Genomic DNA, 13,811 nt, shown 5'->3' on the forward strand with positions numbered 1-13,811 from the left:
AAGCCACAGGAAGAGACCTGGACATTCTTCTCTGCACTGTAGGACCCTGTCAATGGCCACCATCACCTCACAATCCCGAGATTATTAAAAAAAAAAAAAAAAAAAAAAAAAACAGGAAAGGTCTGGACAAGAAAATCAGGCTCCAGAGGAAAGTGGCTCAGGGTCCAGGTGGATGTGAGAGGAACACAGGGTCAGGATGCACAGCCTTCTGGGAAGCCTTCTAAGAAACCCAGGTGCTAGACCTCTCCTGGTGTCCAGCGCAAGGCACGAACGTCCTCCATGATATTCCTCCAGTCATTAGGACTAGATCAGTGAAAGTAGGCAGATATCATGGCAAGGGGTGACTACGGTCAGAAAGTCACACCCTGCCCAGCTCTGTACCTTTGTACCTTCACAGGGCCACAGTTGCAGACCGGTACGGAGAATGAACGAGGATGAGGTGACCAATGCCACTTGGCCCCACCCTCTCAAGGATGTGCAGCAAGAGAATCCATAGACAGTAAGGACCTGGATAGAGCAGACATGGAACTTCAACCCTAAGAGTAGAAGCTCTACTTTAAGTCATTTATGGGGAATATTTGGGGGAAATCTCAATTATAGGAATTATCTACACACCTGTTATATTTACTTGAATTGTGTTGAACCATGGCAGCCTCAAGATTATATTCAATTTTTACAACAAAATGACAGGGTGGCTGAATCCTGACTATACTATTATTAGCTATGCAATGGTCATGTTGAAAATCAAAACTGTCCCCTCATTCTTCAGATTTTATTTTATCTCAAAAATAACAAAAGCCTGGGTGTGGTTGCTCACACCTGTGATCCCAACAATTTGGGAGGTTGAGGTGAGTGGATCGCTTGAGCCCTGGAATGTGAGACCAGCCTAAGTGACAAGGTGAAACCCCATCTCTACAAAAAAAAAATTACAAAAGTTAGCCAGGCATGGTGGTGTGTGTCCTGTAATCTCAGTTACTTGGCAGCATGAGCTATGATCATGGCCACCACCCTCCAGCCTGGGTGACAGAGTGAGACCCTGTCTCAAAAAATAAATAAATAAATAAATAAATAAATAAATAAATAAAAAGAATATTTGAGGTGGCGATCATTGCTGTAGAGAGTGTGGATTCTGTGCCTTTACACCATCTTCTTGCTTGAATGTTCTGATGTCCTGGTGAGGAGCAGTGCCTCTGTTCTACAGATGATTAATCTTAGAACAGGAAAGTAGGTTATTTGATTTAGTGGTAGTGCAGGAGGACAGTCTGTTTTCCTAAAGTGTTTTTAAACTACTCGTCCATGAAGGGCATGCACTTGCAGGCAAGCGATCTGCCTGCATTCTCAAGCAAGACTGGTGTCTGCTGAGGTCGGCTGGGTAGGCAGTTTCCTGGGTTTCCTGACAACCTTTAGATTTTTTCCCCAGTCGTGATGATTTAAATGTTTGTCCCTTCCAAAATGTATGTTGAACTTTGATCGCCAGTGTTGGAAATTGGGTCTAATGGGAATTGTTTTGGTCTTGGGGGGGCGGTCCCTGATGAATAAATAATGCCTTCCTTTTGGGGTAAGTTCTCACTCTATTAGTTCCCTCAAGAGCTGGTTGTTAAAAGAGCCTGGTGCCTCCCCACTGTCTCTCCTGCTTCCTCTCTTGCTGTATGATCTCTGCACACATGAGCTCCCCATCTTCCATCATGAGTGGAAGCAGCCTGAGGCCCTCACCAGACACCTGGTCATCAAAATTGTAAGCCAAATAAAATTTTCTTCATAAATTACTCAGCCTCAGGTATTCCTTTATAGCAGCACCAAATGCACTCAATACCAACTGAACTGAAAATCACCTTGATAGGGCTGGAATTTCAGTCATGGCCACTGCCATTTCCAGCAAATGTTAAGGTGAGCCTCCCAGAGGCCCAGCTCTTGGTGTGAGAAGCTTCTGGATGGGGTAGGTCTGCACTGGGCAGTGGCATGCTTCTGGGCTCCAGAACTGATGTACTTGTAGATTAGTTTCTATTGCAGCATAACCACACACTTAGAAAGTTAAAACTACATTCGTTTTTTCATTGATGGTTCTGCAGGTCAGGCTTCCCTCCGTATGATCTGGAGGCTCAAGAAATAATCTGTTTCCAAGCTCATTCAGGCTGTTGGCAGAATTTGGTCCTACGCAACGATAAGACTGAGGTCCCAGTTCCCTGCCAAGGGTTACTTTCTGCTCCTAGCAGCCTCCCACATTCCTTCTCACGTGGGCCGCTCCATCTTCAAAACAGCAATAGTGCTGCAAGGCTGGCCAAGATCCTGAACTTCAAGTCTCTCTGATTTCCCCTTTTGCCTTACTATTCTGCCCCAACGGCTATAAAAAGTTACCTGGTTTTAAGGACTCGTGTGATTAAATTACACCCATCCACCTACTCCCTTTTTGTGGGTCCACTGTGCTGTATTACATGCCACTATCACAGGGACGATACCACACGTTCTCAGGCTTTGAGGGATAAAGGCGTGGGATGTTTTTGTAGGGGAGAGCATTTTCTAGAACGCTCCCTGCCACATCCTGGTTCTGCCGCTGAGACCTAAAGTTAGTAAAGGGCAAGTGACGCTGCTACGGGTGAACTGGGGGCCGTGTTTGCCCAGGCTTCATCAGCGTTGCTAAGCACGTTCAAGTAACAACCCTACAGTGGGTCTCGCAGGTCTTCACGTGTCCAGTTTATTCTACTGCGGCAGTTCTCCAAGTAGGGGCCAGAACCAGCAGCGGCAACGGCACCTGGGAACTTGTTAGAAATAGACATTTTGGGCCCCACCTCAGTCTACAGAATTAGGAACTCTGGAGACAGAGCCCGAGGTCTGGGTTTAGCCAGTCCCTTGGGTGACTCTGATGATTGGTCAAGTTTGAAAACTGTTTCTCTAAAGTCCCCAGTTTCCCTTTTTGTGGAAGCAAAAGCTGGGGAGGAGTCAGACAGGTAATCTCTAAAATGACTTCGATTTCTAACAACCTTTGATTTGTGAATATTATAAAAACGATTACACTGTCGAGACCAAAGGATGCACGTGTCTGTCATCGTGTGTGTGTGTGTGTGTGTGCGCGCTTCCATGCGTGTCACGGGTGTGTGTGTGTGCGTCCATGCATGTCACGGGTGTGTGTGTGCTTCCATGCATGTCACAGGTGTATGTGTGCTTCCATGCATGTCACGGGTGTGTGTGTGTGCTTCCATGCGTGTCACGGGTGTGTGTGTGTGCTTCCATGCATGTCACGGGTGTGTGTGTGTGCTTCCATGCATGTCACGGGTGTGTGTGTGCTTCCATGCATGTCACGGGTGTGTGTGTGCTTCCATGCATGTCACGGGTGTGTGTGTGCTTCCATGCATGTCACAGGTGTGTGTGTGTGCTTCCATGCATGTCACAGGTGTGTGTGTGTGCTTCCATGCATGTCACGGGTGTGTGTGTGCTTCCATGCATGTCACGGGTGTGTGTGTGTGCTTCCATGCATGTCACGGGTGTGTGTGTGCTTCCATGCATGTCACGGGTGTGTGTGTGCTTCCATGCATGTCACAGGTGTGTGTGTGTGCTTCCATGCATGTCACGGGTGTGTGTGTGTGCTTCCATACATGTCACAGGTGTGTGTGTGTGCTTCCATGCATGTCACGGGTGTGTGTGTGCTTCCATGCATGTCACGGGTGTGTGTGTGCTTCCATGCATGTCACGGGTGTGTGTGTGCTTCCATGCATGTCACGGGTGTGTGTGTGCTTCCATGCATGTCACGGGTGTGTGTGTGTGTGCTTCCATGCATGTCACGGGTGTGTGTGTGCTTCCATGCATGTCACAGGTGTGTGTGTGCTTCCATGCATGTCACAGGTGTGTGTGTGCTTCCATGCATGTCACAGGTGTGTGTGTGCTTCCATGCATGTCACGGGTGTGTGTGTGCTTCCATGCATGTCACAGGTGTGTGTGTGTGCTTCCATGCATGTCATGGGGTGTGTGTGTGTGTGTGTGTGAGTGTGCACGCGCTTCCATGCAGTCACAGTTAAGAGTACCAACTCTGGAGTGTTTTCTATAATCAAATCTTGGCTTCTCTAATCACTAGGTACGTAAATGGGTCGGCTGTTTAGACTCACTGAGCCTCAGTTTCCTCATTTGTGAATGATGGGACCTACATCATAAGGTTATCAGGATCAAGTGAGATGGTACAAAGAACACGTAGCATAGTAAGTCCAGTGACTCTCGGCTATAATTATTTCATCCTGTTCAGTTTCTGGAAACTCTCCTTGAGTGCTTGAGAAGCTGAGTCCATGGTGGGCTAAAGGACCCAGGCCCTTGTCAGGAGGCCTGCAGGCAGCCTGGGAGTCCCAGATACTGCCTGGGGACTGAGGGTGAGCTGTTCCAAGATCTGAAGGCAGAAGTGAACTTTCTCTGATTCCTAGCGTTAGCTTAAGTCCCGTCACCGCAGCGCAAGACATCTCAGTAAAGCGTGTGCATATAATCCCACAGCCGCCTTGATCTCCTCGGAGAAGATGGTACCACCAAGGCAGAGAGCACACATCTGAACACCGCAGCAACCGAGATGTGGCGAGGGGCTGGAAACCCTCAGGGACCTTTGCTGTGTTTTTATTGTGTTTGTTATTTTGGGGTTTTGTGTTTTATTGATGTTTTTGTTTTACATGTTCAAAGGCACAGAAATAGTTAAGGGCTGGAATAGAGCCAACATGTGGCTCTATAAAGTTGAGGCCAGGCAGTGTGTCACTGGGGGAACGTAAAGCAACCCCGCCCCTGCCCTGGCGCACAGGCCTCACCAGTGGAGCTGCCAGAGGTCTCGCCGGAGCTTACTGAGAGGCCTGAACGGAGATGAAGACCCTGGGAGCCCGAAGTGTGGGAGAGGAAAACAGCCTCCTTGCGCGGGCCGCTGTCCTCCAAGGGGAGGTGCGCGCTCCTCAGCCTGCTGGGCAGTTGCCTGTGACACTGAGACAGTGAGGAAGGGAAGGCGCAGACCACCCAGTGTGAATCGCTGCTGCCTGAATGGAATCTGTTCTCCCAGCCATAGGCAGGCAGAGCCAGGAGGGGCTACTCCACAGCTGCTCCCCACCCGCGGCCCGTTCCCAGGCTCCACATGGCTCCCCCAGCCTCAACGCCACCAAGAGAGCTGCTCAGCCCGCGAGGCGCTAGCCGCTCTGCTAACAACCGCAGAACGCTCTGGGCGGGATGTGGCTCATCTCCTTCACCTCCTCAGAGCCGCAGAGAGTGGCCGCCCGGGGACAGGTCTTCCGAGTTGGGTTCAATCTCCGGCTGAGGGCTTAAACAGTTTTTCTGTGCCTGATGAAATATGAGGGAGAGCCCGGGAAGTCTTCCTGCCTCCTCTTGGAGAATGCCTGCCAGCTCCACGCAGGAGGCAAGCTCCTCCCGGAAGAGGGCATGGGAATTCGGCTTCAGAGTTTTGGCTTCGTAGGCAGCCTCATAGTTTTACGAGTAAGGCCCAAAGATGCGTTCACAACGGCTCTTGCCATCCAGGACTCCATTTATTCCTCTTTAACGTCTCTACATATTAATCCATTTGGGTCCCTTCATGCAGACCAAAGTTGTCCAACATTGGACTAATGCATTCTTGTCCCCTTGGTCCCCTCTAAAAAGCCCACCGATAATTTGGTTCAAAGTAGAAGAACTTTGGATAACAGAGTGTTCCGCAATACTAAACAAGGCTCATAAAGTGCCACTCTGGAAGGAGCCTTAAAGACCCACAGCCAGCACCACAGAGGTATTTTTAAATGGTGCTGAGTAAGAAACGTTAGGAAGCAAAAGAGGACTATGACAGAATGTAATACATGTAAAGTTTAAATAAATACACAAAATAATACTCATATCTTAGAAAACTACATACCTATTCAAGAATTAATCTTTCACATTGATGTAGTGGTCTATTGAGGAGAAAGGGATTAGTGCTGGGAAGGAAGAAAGCGGGAGGGAAGGAGGAAGGAAGGAAGGAAGGAAAGAAGGAGGGAGGGAAGGAGGAAGGGAGGGAAGGAAGGAAGGAAGGGAAAAGGAGAGGAAAGGAGGGACGGAGGAGAGAGTGAGGGGAAGAAAGGCAGATGGGAAAGGAAGCGAAGGGAAGGGAGGGAAGGGAAGAGGAAAGAAGGGAGTAGAGGAGAGGGAAAAATTTGCTTTAATAATGATGATAGGCCGGGTGCGGTGGCTCACGCCTGTAATCCCAGCACTTTGGGAGGCCGAGGCGGGTGGATCATGAGGTCAAGAGATCGAGACCATCCTGGTCAACATGGTGAAACCCCGTTTCTACTACAAATATAAAAAATCAGCTGGGCGTGGTGGCACGTGCCTGTCATCCCAGCTACTCAGGAGGCTGAGGCAGGAGAATTGCCTGAACCCAGGAGGCGGAGGTTGCGGTGAGCCGAGATCGCGCCATTGCACTCCAGCCTGGGTAACAAGAGCGAAACTCTTGTCTCAAAAATAAAAATAAAAAAAAAATAATGATGATAGCAGATTATATCTTGAAGAATATGGAGTCACTCTAACATAAGTTAAAAAGGAAGCAAGGCTTAAATTAAATATTTCATTTTACAGATGGAGAAACTGAGACTCAGAAAGATGACCTGTTTGATGCTGGGATTTTATTGCTGCTCCGTGGCAGAAACCAGGCATTTGACTTCTGGTTCATGCTCTTTCTACTGCATCAAACTGCTACATGTATACTTAGAATACATCACTTCCTTCTCTTCTAATAAGTAATTCATCTAAGTATAGTTTTAACTAGAGAGGTTGATCATTGCTGGCCCAATTCATGGTCCCTTTCCCAGAGAAGCCACCCACTCCTGCAGAAAGACTGAGGCCTTGCTGGACACCAGGTGACCCGGATCACCCTCTCTTGGCCAATGGGCCTGAGATGGGCACCCGATGCAAGGGCAGCCCTTCTGTAGACAGGTGGCTAAGATGTGTTCTGGTGGCTAAGGTAATGATTTTGAAGTGGCGTCATTCGTCTGGCTAATAACCGAGGTTTGCTGCCTCACGCCAAGGAAATCAAGGACACGGACACACAAGGGGTGAGGTTAAGAGCAAAGGTTTAATAGGCAAAAAAAAGAGAAAAGCTCTTTCTCCTGCAGAGAGGGGCTCCCAAGCAGAGCTTCCAGTTTCATGGTGAAATGCACAGGGTTTTATTTTTTTTATTTTAACCGTGTGATGTATGCTTCATTTAATCATATCATTTTCTTTATCATTTTGAAATTTAATGGGAGTCAATATATTCAGCTAGTATTTATTTTTATTGCTTTATTTTTATTATACTTTAAGTTCTGGGGTACACCTGCAGAACATGCAGGTTTGTTACATAGGTATACAGGAATGCACAGTTTTATAAATGAGTTTGAGGAGGCAGTTTCTGATTTACATAGGGCCCAAAAGATTGGTTGGATCGGGTGTGCCATTTACATAGCTTGCGAAGGAACTGGCCGCCCCACCTTCCTTCGTCAGAAGGGCTGGCAAATTCGGAAATTGCCTGCTGTGGTTCAGAAGAGGTTTGGCTCCCAGAGGGCAGTGTAGAGCTTTTTGCTGGAAAGGTAGCCACAAGAGGTCTGTGCGCGTTTGCCCGGGCAGAGTCTCAGGATTACCTCCTGGGAGGGCTTGCAACGCGGAGGGCCTGCTATGGTGTGCTGTGGTTCATCACGCAGGGGGTGAGGGGCCACAGGCTTCGAGGCTGTGCTGTGTCTGGAACTCTTAAGTGCAGGCAGTTTGTGGATGGCCCAGTGATCCTCAGCAGGATCCCTGTTTACCTCATTACACCGCATTGTGCCAGGCGCTGCTCCAATAGGGTGTGCTGGGCATCAAGGGAAGGTCAGACAGTCCCAGGACCAAGCTGGCAAAACTGTCTCTAGGAAACCCCTGCCTGAGCACAGGAGCATCGTGGAACCCAAAGATGAAGTACTGCCCACTACCCCCATCTCAGAACAGATGGGAGGGAGGGCGCCATAGCGCCTGCCATGCCCCAGCCAATCCCCACAGCATGACAGAGTCTCCTTGGCAGCCATGTCTGGTATCTGCATGTTGTCCTGGAATAGGCTTTGATAAAATCTTGTACAAAGGCACAAGGCCTGACTCGACTGTCTGTCCAGTGTTCAGACTGAGGGGCATACAGGTATTGGCCTGCAGAGCATTCCTGATCCTCTTGTTAATCGTGCTTGTGCAATTTGCAGGGCCCAGCAAGGGAGGACTCGAGCAGAGCTAGCCAGAGGAATGTCCTGTGTGAGAGTGAAGGCTGATGGCTAGCAGGGCAGCACCTCAATGAACTGTCCTGTAGTTCAGGATTGTAGCTTTAGAAGGGGGCTATATTAAGAATGATTTTTCCTATGCTTAAGGAAATACGTAATGCACATAGAAAGTAAATACAATGGTCATTATAGTGTGTGTCATACTGTGCTAAGTGCTCTTTACGTTCACACTCATTTACCCCCAACATCTGGAAAACATTCACTCCTCAACATCTGGTGCATTTCTAGAAAAGAAACGTGCTGTGCCACTGAAGCTGAGGCTCAGAAGCAAATTTGCCTAAGCAGTGTGAAGCTGGCATTAGAATCCACACTCCTAACTTCTGCTCTCTTGACCGTTCTGTTCTGGAAAAATATGAGGAACATTTAAATTGTCAGAACAACAAGAACAGAACACCTCTCACATCAGTCTTTGGTAGCCCCGCGTGTGGTCTCAGCTTTCCTCCAAGGCTTGCACATGCACAGCTTACAACCAAGCCCTCTTCTCTGGAGTGACTCTCATTTAACCATGAGTCTGATCAGCATGAGTATATTTTAGGAAAACTGGCTTTCAGTAACTTCTTCCTCCAAAGCCACTGTGGCCAATTTCAGGTTTTCGGAGAGACTCTTCCCAGATGTTGCTGCTGCTTCTGCTTTCTTTGCCAATGAGAGGCTTGCAATAGAAGATGCTCCTCTTCTGTAATAAGCTGGTTCTCTCCACTCAGCCTGAGCACACTCGGGGCTCCCGACACTAAAGAGCAAATCCCTCTCCTCCATCCCCACCAAGATGCCCACTTCTGCAGCCGTCATGGTATAGGATCAAACTTCTTGACAAAGTCCCTGGTGCCCCATACCTCCATTCCCTCCCTCCCTGTGCAATCCTGAAGGCCCTTCCACCTTCCCACCCCTAGAAAATTACTCTGGCCTTGATCCCCAGGGCCCACCAAGTAGCTAAATCCAGTGAACATTTTCCTGCCTTTAACCCTCAGAGAAGTTTCTGTAAGTAACCACACCATCTGCCTCATGTTCTTGAACTCAGCCCTCTCACCTGCCAAGGTGCAAAAGACCTCACTGCTTCTCCTTCTTCTCAGCCCGTGAGACTCTATTTCTCTCCCCTTCACTGGCTCCACCTTCCCCTCTTTCACCCACTTTCTGGATTTTTTTATCCTTCCCACGTTATCTCCAAGACCTCGCCTTCCCAAAACCTCACCTGTCCGAGGCTCTGGGTACTGTCCCAGAATACTGGAGTACTGACTTTGAGGCCTGATACTGTCAAGCACTGGTGAGGATGCGGAGAAACTAGAACTCTCATATGTTGCTGGCGGGAATGCAAAATGTTCTAAATGTTTTGGAAACAATTTGGCAGTTTCTTATAAAGTTAAATACACCCTTACGTGGAGTACTGACTTTGAGGTCTGCAGGGAGACACTTTTGCATATGTGTGTGCGGCCTTTTGTAAAGTGCCTGTGTCGATCTGGTTTTCACTGTTTAGCAAACAGGGTCACCTGGGCCTTGTTTGTCCCATGGCTTTGTTATGAGACTTTCAGTCTGGCTGGCTGAATTCAGCCAGAGAATGCCCTGTGCTGGCACAGAGAGGGATTGCAGAGTGCCGGGAGTGGGTGACTGGTTAACCATTTACCTCCCTCCCGTGAAGGACAGTGGAGAAGAGGCCCCAGCCGCTGCCCACCCCTGTCCACAGCCTTGGTGTTCCTGATCCCGCACGTTGTGATCCTCCTCGCCCCAGCCACCAGCCAAGGAGGCCAGAAGGCCAACCAAGTTCCAACCACGGGGCGTCCCATGACGGCGTGGCTTTGCTGCTAACGTTGGTGAGGCTGTCTGTGCCAGGGGTTCTGTTCAAAACCAAGCTCTTAGAAGAATTTGGAGGAAATTATGACTGCAACCATGTCTTTGTAAGTGTCATCTTCTAAGGCAGAATTTGTAGATTTCGGGGTAAGATGTAACAACTCAACATTAACTTTTCTTCTCCCAATGTTTATTATTATTGCGGGAAAATGTTGAAGTCAGAAAGGTTGGAAGTACAATGAAAATCTATGTATCTTCCACCTTCCTCAACAATTTTAATACTTGCCAGATGTGTTTCATCTCTGCATTTGTGTACATATTTTTGTTGTTACTGAACCATTTAAAAATAAGTTGCCAACAGTATGTTTCATTCCCAAATACTTCAGCATGGATCTCCTAAGAACAGGAAACTAGATGCCTCTATTAGCAACCATTCTATAATATTATTTAATAATCATTAACAACATTTAAGAAGATTAACAGCCGTTCTATAATATTATTTAATAGTCAAGCCATATGCAAAACTTCCCAGTCATCCTAAAAATATCTTTTATAGCTTTGGTTTTGCCAAATCAGCATCCAATTGAGGATCAGATGTTGCATTTGGTTATTATTTCTCTTTAGTCTATTTAAAACAATTGTTTTAAACAGAAGTAAAACTAACATTCAGGGCATTCATTTTAAGTGCACACTGGATGAGTTAAAAAGAAATTTGTATATCCTTATCACTCTCGCCCCAGTCAAAATATTTACAAAGTTCACTCCTTCTCCCTTTGCAGCCTCTCTCTCCTCCTCCCACCCCCACATCCCCAACTCCAGGCAGCCACTGATCTGATTTTTATATCTATAGGCAGCTTTGCTTGCTCAAGAACTTTATAAATGTGATAATATGGTTTATGATTTTCTGTGGTTTCTTCTGCAGAGTATGATCTACCCGGGATTCACCCATGTTGATGTAAATGTGAGTGGGTGGCTCCTTTTACCACTGAGTAGTATGCTAGGGCATGAGTCTACCGCCATTTGCCCATCCATTTACCCACTGATGAAGATTTGGATTGTTTCCAGTGTTAAGCCGTTCTGATTAAAGTCTCTATGAAAATGTTTGTACAACTCTTTTTGTAGACATATGCTTTCATTTCTCTTGGGTAAAAATCTGGAGTAGAATTTATGGATCATATAAGTGTATATTTAACTTTATAAGAAACTTTCAAATTGTTTCCAAAACGTTGACAACATTTTGCACTCCCACCAGCAACACAGAGTTCTAGTTTCTCCGCATCCTCACCAATGCTTGATATTATCAGTCCTTTACTTTTTGCCATTTTTGTGGGTGTGTAGTAGTATCTCTGTGTGGTCTTAATTTGCATGTTCCTAATAACCAGAGCTGTTTTGTGTGTGCTTCTTGGCCATGCATATACGTGTGTGTGTGTGTGTGTGTGTGTGTGTGTGTGTGTGTGTCTATTCAAATATTTTGCCTTTTTAAAAAGTAAGTTTTTTTTTTTTTTTTTTTTTTTTTTTTGAGACAGAGTCTCTCTCTGTCACCCAGGCTGGAGCTTCAGCTCACTGGAACCTCCACCTCCCAAGTTCAAGTGATTTTCCTGTCTCCTGAGCATCTGGGGAAAAAAAGGCATGCACTACCACACCTGGCTAATTTTTTTTTTGGGGGGGGAGTATTTTTAGAGAGATGGGGTTTTGCCATGTTGGCCAGGTTGTTCTTGAACTCTTGACCTCAGATGATCCAACCACCTCAGCCTCCGAAAGTGCTGGGATTACAGGCATGAGCCACTGTGCCGGGGCCATAGTTATTTTTTTTTATTATTGAGATTTACATATGACTCCTTTGCCAGGTTTATGTATTACAAATATCTTCTTCCAGTCAGTGACTTGACTTTTCAAATACCCAGGTGATTTTCTTTTTATTAAGATTGTCTTTTAAAAGCAGAAGTTTTGTATCTCAATGAAGCTCAATTTGTCAATGTTTTCTTTATGGTTGGTGCTTTCCATATCCTTCCTAAGAAGTCTTGGCCTACCTCAAGGTTACCAAGATTTCCTTCTATGTTTTAGTCTAGAAGGTATGTCGTTTTAACTTTTGCATTTAGGCCTATAATCCATTTAGAGGTAATTTTTGTATATGGCATGAGATAGGAACTAATGTTTGTTTTTTGTTCTTGTTTTGCTTTGTTTCTCACACAGATACCCCGTTGTTCCGGTACCATTTGTTAAAAAGTCTGTATTTTCCCAGTTGAACCACCTTGGCATCTTTATTTTTAAAAAAATCAATTGACTATATATATGAATATATTTCTGGACTCCTTATTCTAGTTCATTGATCTGTATTTCTGTCCTCTGCCAATATCACAGTGTCTTAATTACTATTGTTTATAGTAGGTCTTAAAATCAGTTGTGTAAATCTTCCAAATTGTTATTCTTTTCCAAAATTATTTTGGCTTTTCTGGTTCATTCATTCATTTAATACCTATTTAATGTCTTTTAGAAATGTTTTAGAGTTTTCAGTACACAGGACTTGTGTGTGTATTATTCTAAACATTAATCATATTATTCTAAAACATTATTCTCTGGTATTATAAATAGGATTTTTATTTCATTTCCAATTCTTTGTGCTGATATATATAGGCATACAATTGATTTCTGTATATTGATTTTGTGTTCTGCATCCTTACTAAATTCACTTTTTGGTTTTAGTAGCTTTTTCATGGACTCCTTAAGATTTCCTGTGGTCACAAACATGTTTTACTTCTTCCTTTCTGACATATGTGCTTCTGTTCCTTGTTTCTTGTTTCTTGACTTTTTGCATGGCTAAGATCACAACAAAATGTTTAACAGAAGTGAGAACTTCCTTTTCTGGGCCCTCATCTCAGAGAAAACATTCAGTCTTTCACCAAAAAGTATGACACCAGCTAAAGATTAGCAGACGCAGACGAAGCATTTGACCAAATTCAAAATTCATTTGGAATAAAATGCTAGAGGCATCTATATTGTCTCCCCATTTTTTTTTTTTTTTTTTTGGAGAGAGAGCCCTGCTCTGTTGCCCAGGCTGCTGTGCAGTGGCGGGATCTCAGCTCACTGCAGCCTCAACCTTCCAACTCAAGTAATTCTCCCACTTCAGCCTCCCAAGTAGCTGGAGCTACAGATAAGCACCACCAGTTCTTTTTTATATTTTTTTGTAGAGATGGGGGAGTCTCACTATGTTTCCCAGACTGGTCTTGAACTCCTGAACTCAAGCAACCCTCCTGCCTCAGCCTCCCAAAGTGCTGGGATTCCAGGTGTGAGTCCCTGCATCCAGCCTAGATTGTCTTCCTTTAAAGACTGTTGCATTTTGTTTTCCTAGGCAGTTGATTCATTTATGGATTGACCTATTCCTTTTTGAGGCAGATCTAGAATAGCCTTTATTTTAGATTAGTTTGGTCCTAATCCTGAGGTGTGGTCTTTCTGGGACTCTACTCAAAGCCCTTGATGTCCAATGAGGTCTTTTCACTCTGGTTGTTCAAAATCTAAGCATAGCCCAACTCTGTATACGCTTCGTAAGTTGTTTAGTCCCCAGTTCCCTGGCAATCATTCTTTCCCCAGTGGTGCTTTGATCCGCCTTGTGGTGCCTCACTCTGCACATGTGTCACTTGGTATTTAGCCAAAGACTCGAGTGGACCCAATGACCTGGAATTCCCTCTTTGTGTTTTTTTTTTTTTTCTTCTTTTTCTTTTTGTCTTGCTCTGTTACCCTGGTGCAATCTCAGCTCACTGCAAACTCCACCTCCCAGGTTCCAGCGAT

The sequence above is a fragment of the Saimiri boliviensis genome, chromosome 1, assembly GCF_048565385.1.
Source record: "Saimiri boliviensis isolate mSaiBol1 chromosome 1, mSaiBol1.pri, whole genome shotgun sequence".
Classification (NCBI taxonomy): Eukaryota; Metazoa; Chordata; class Mammalia; order Primates; family Cebidae; genus Saimiri; species Saimiri boliviensis.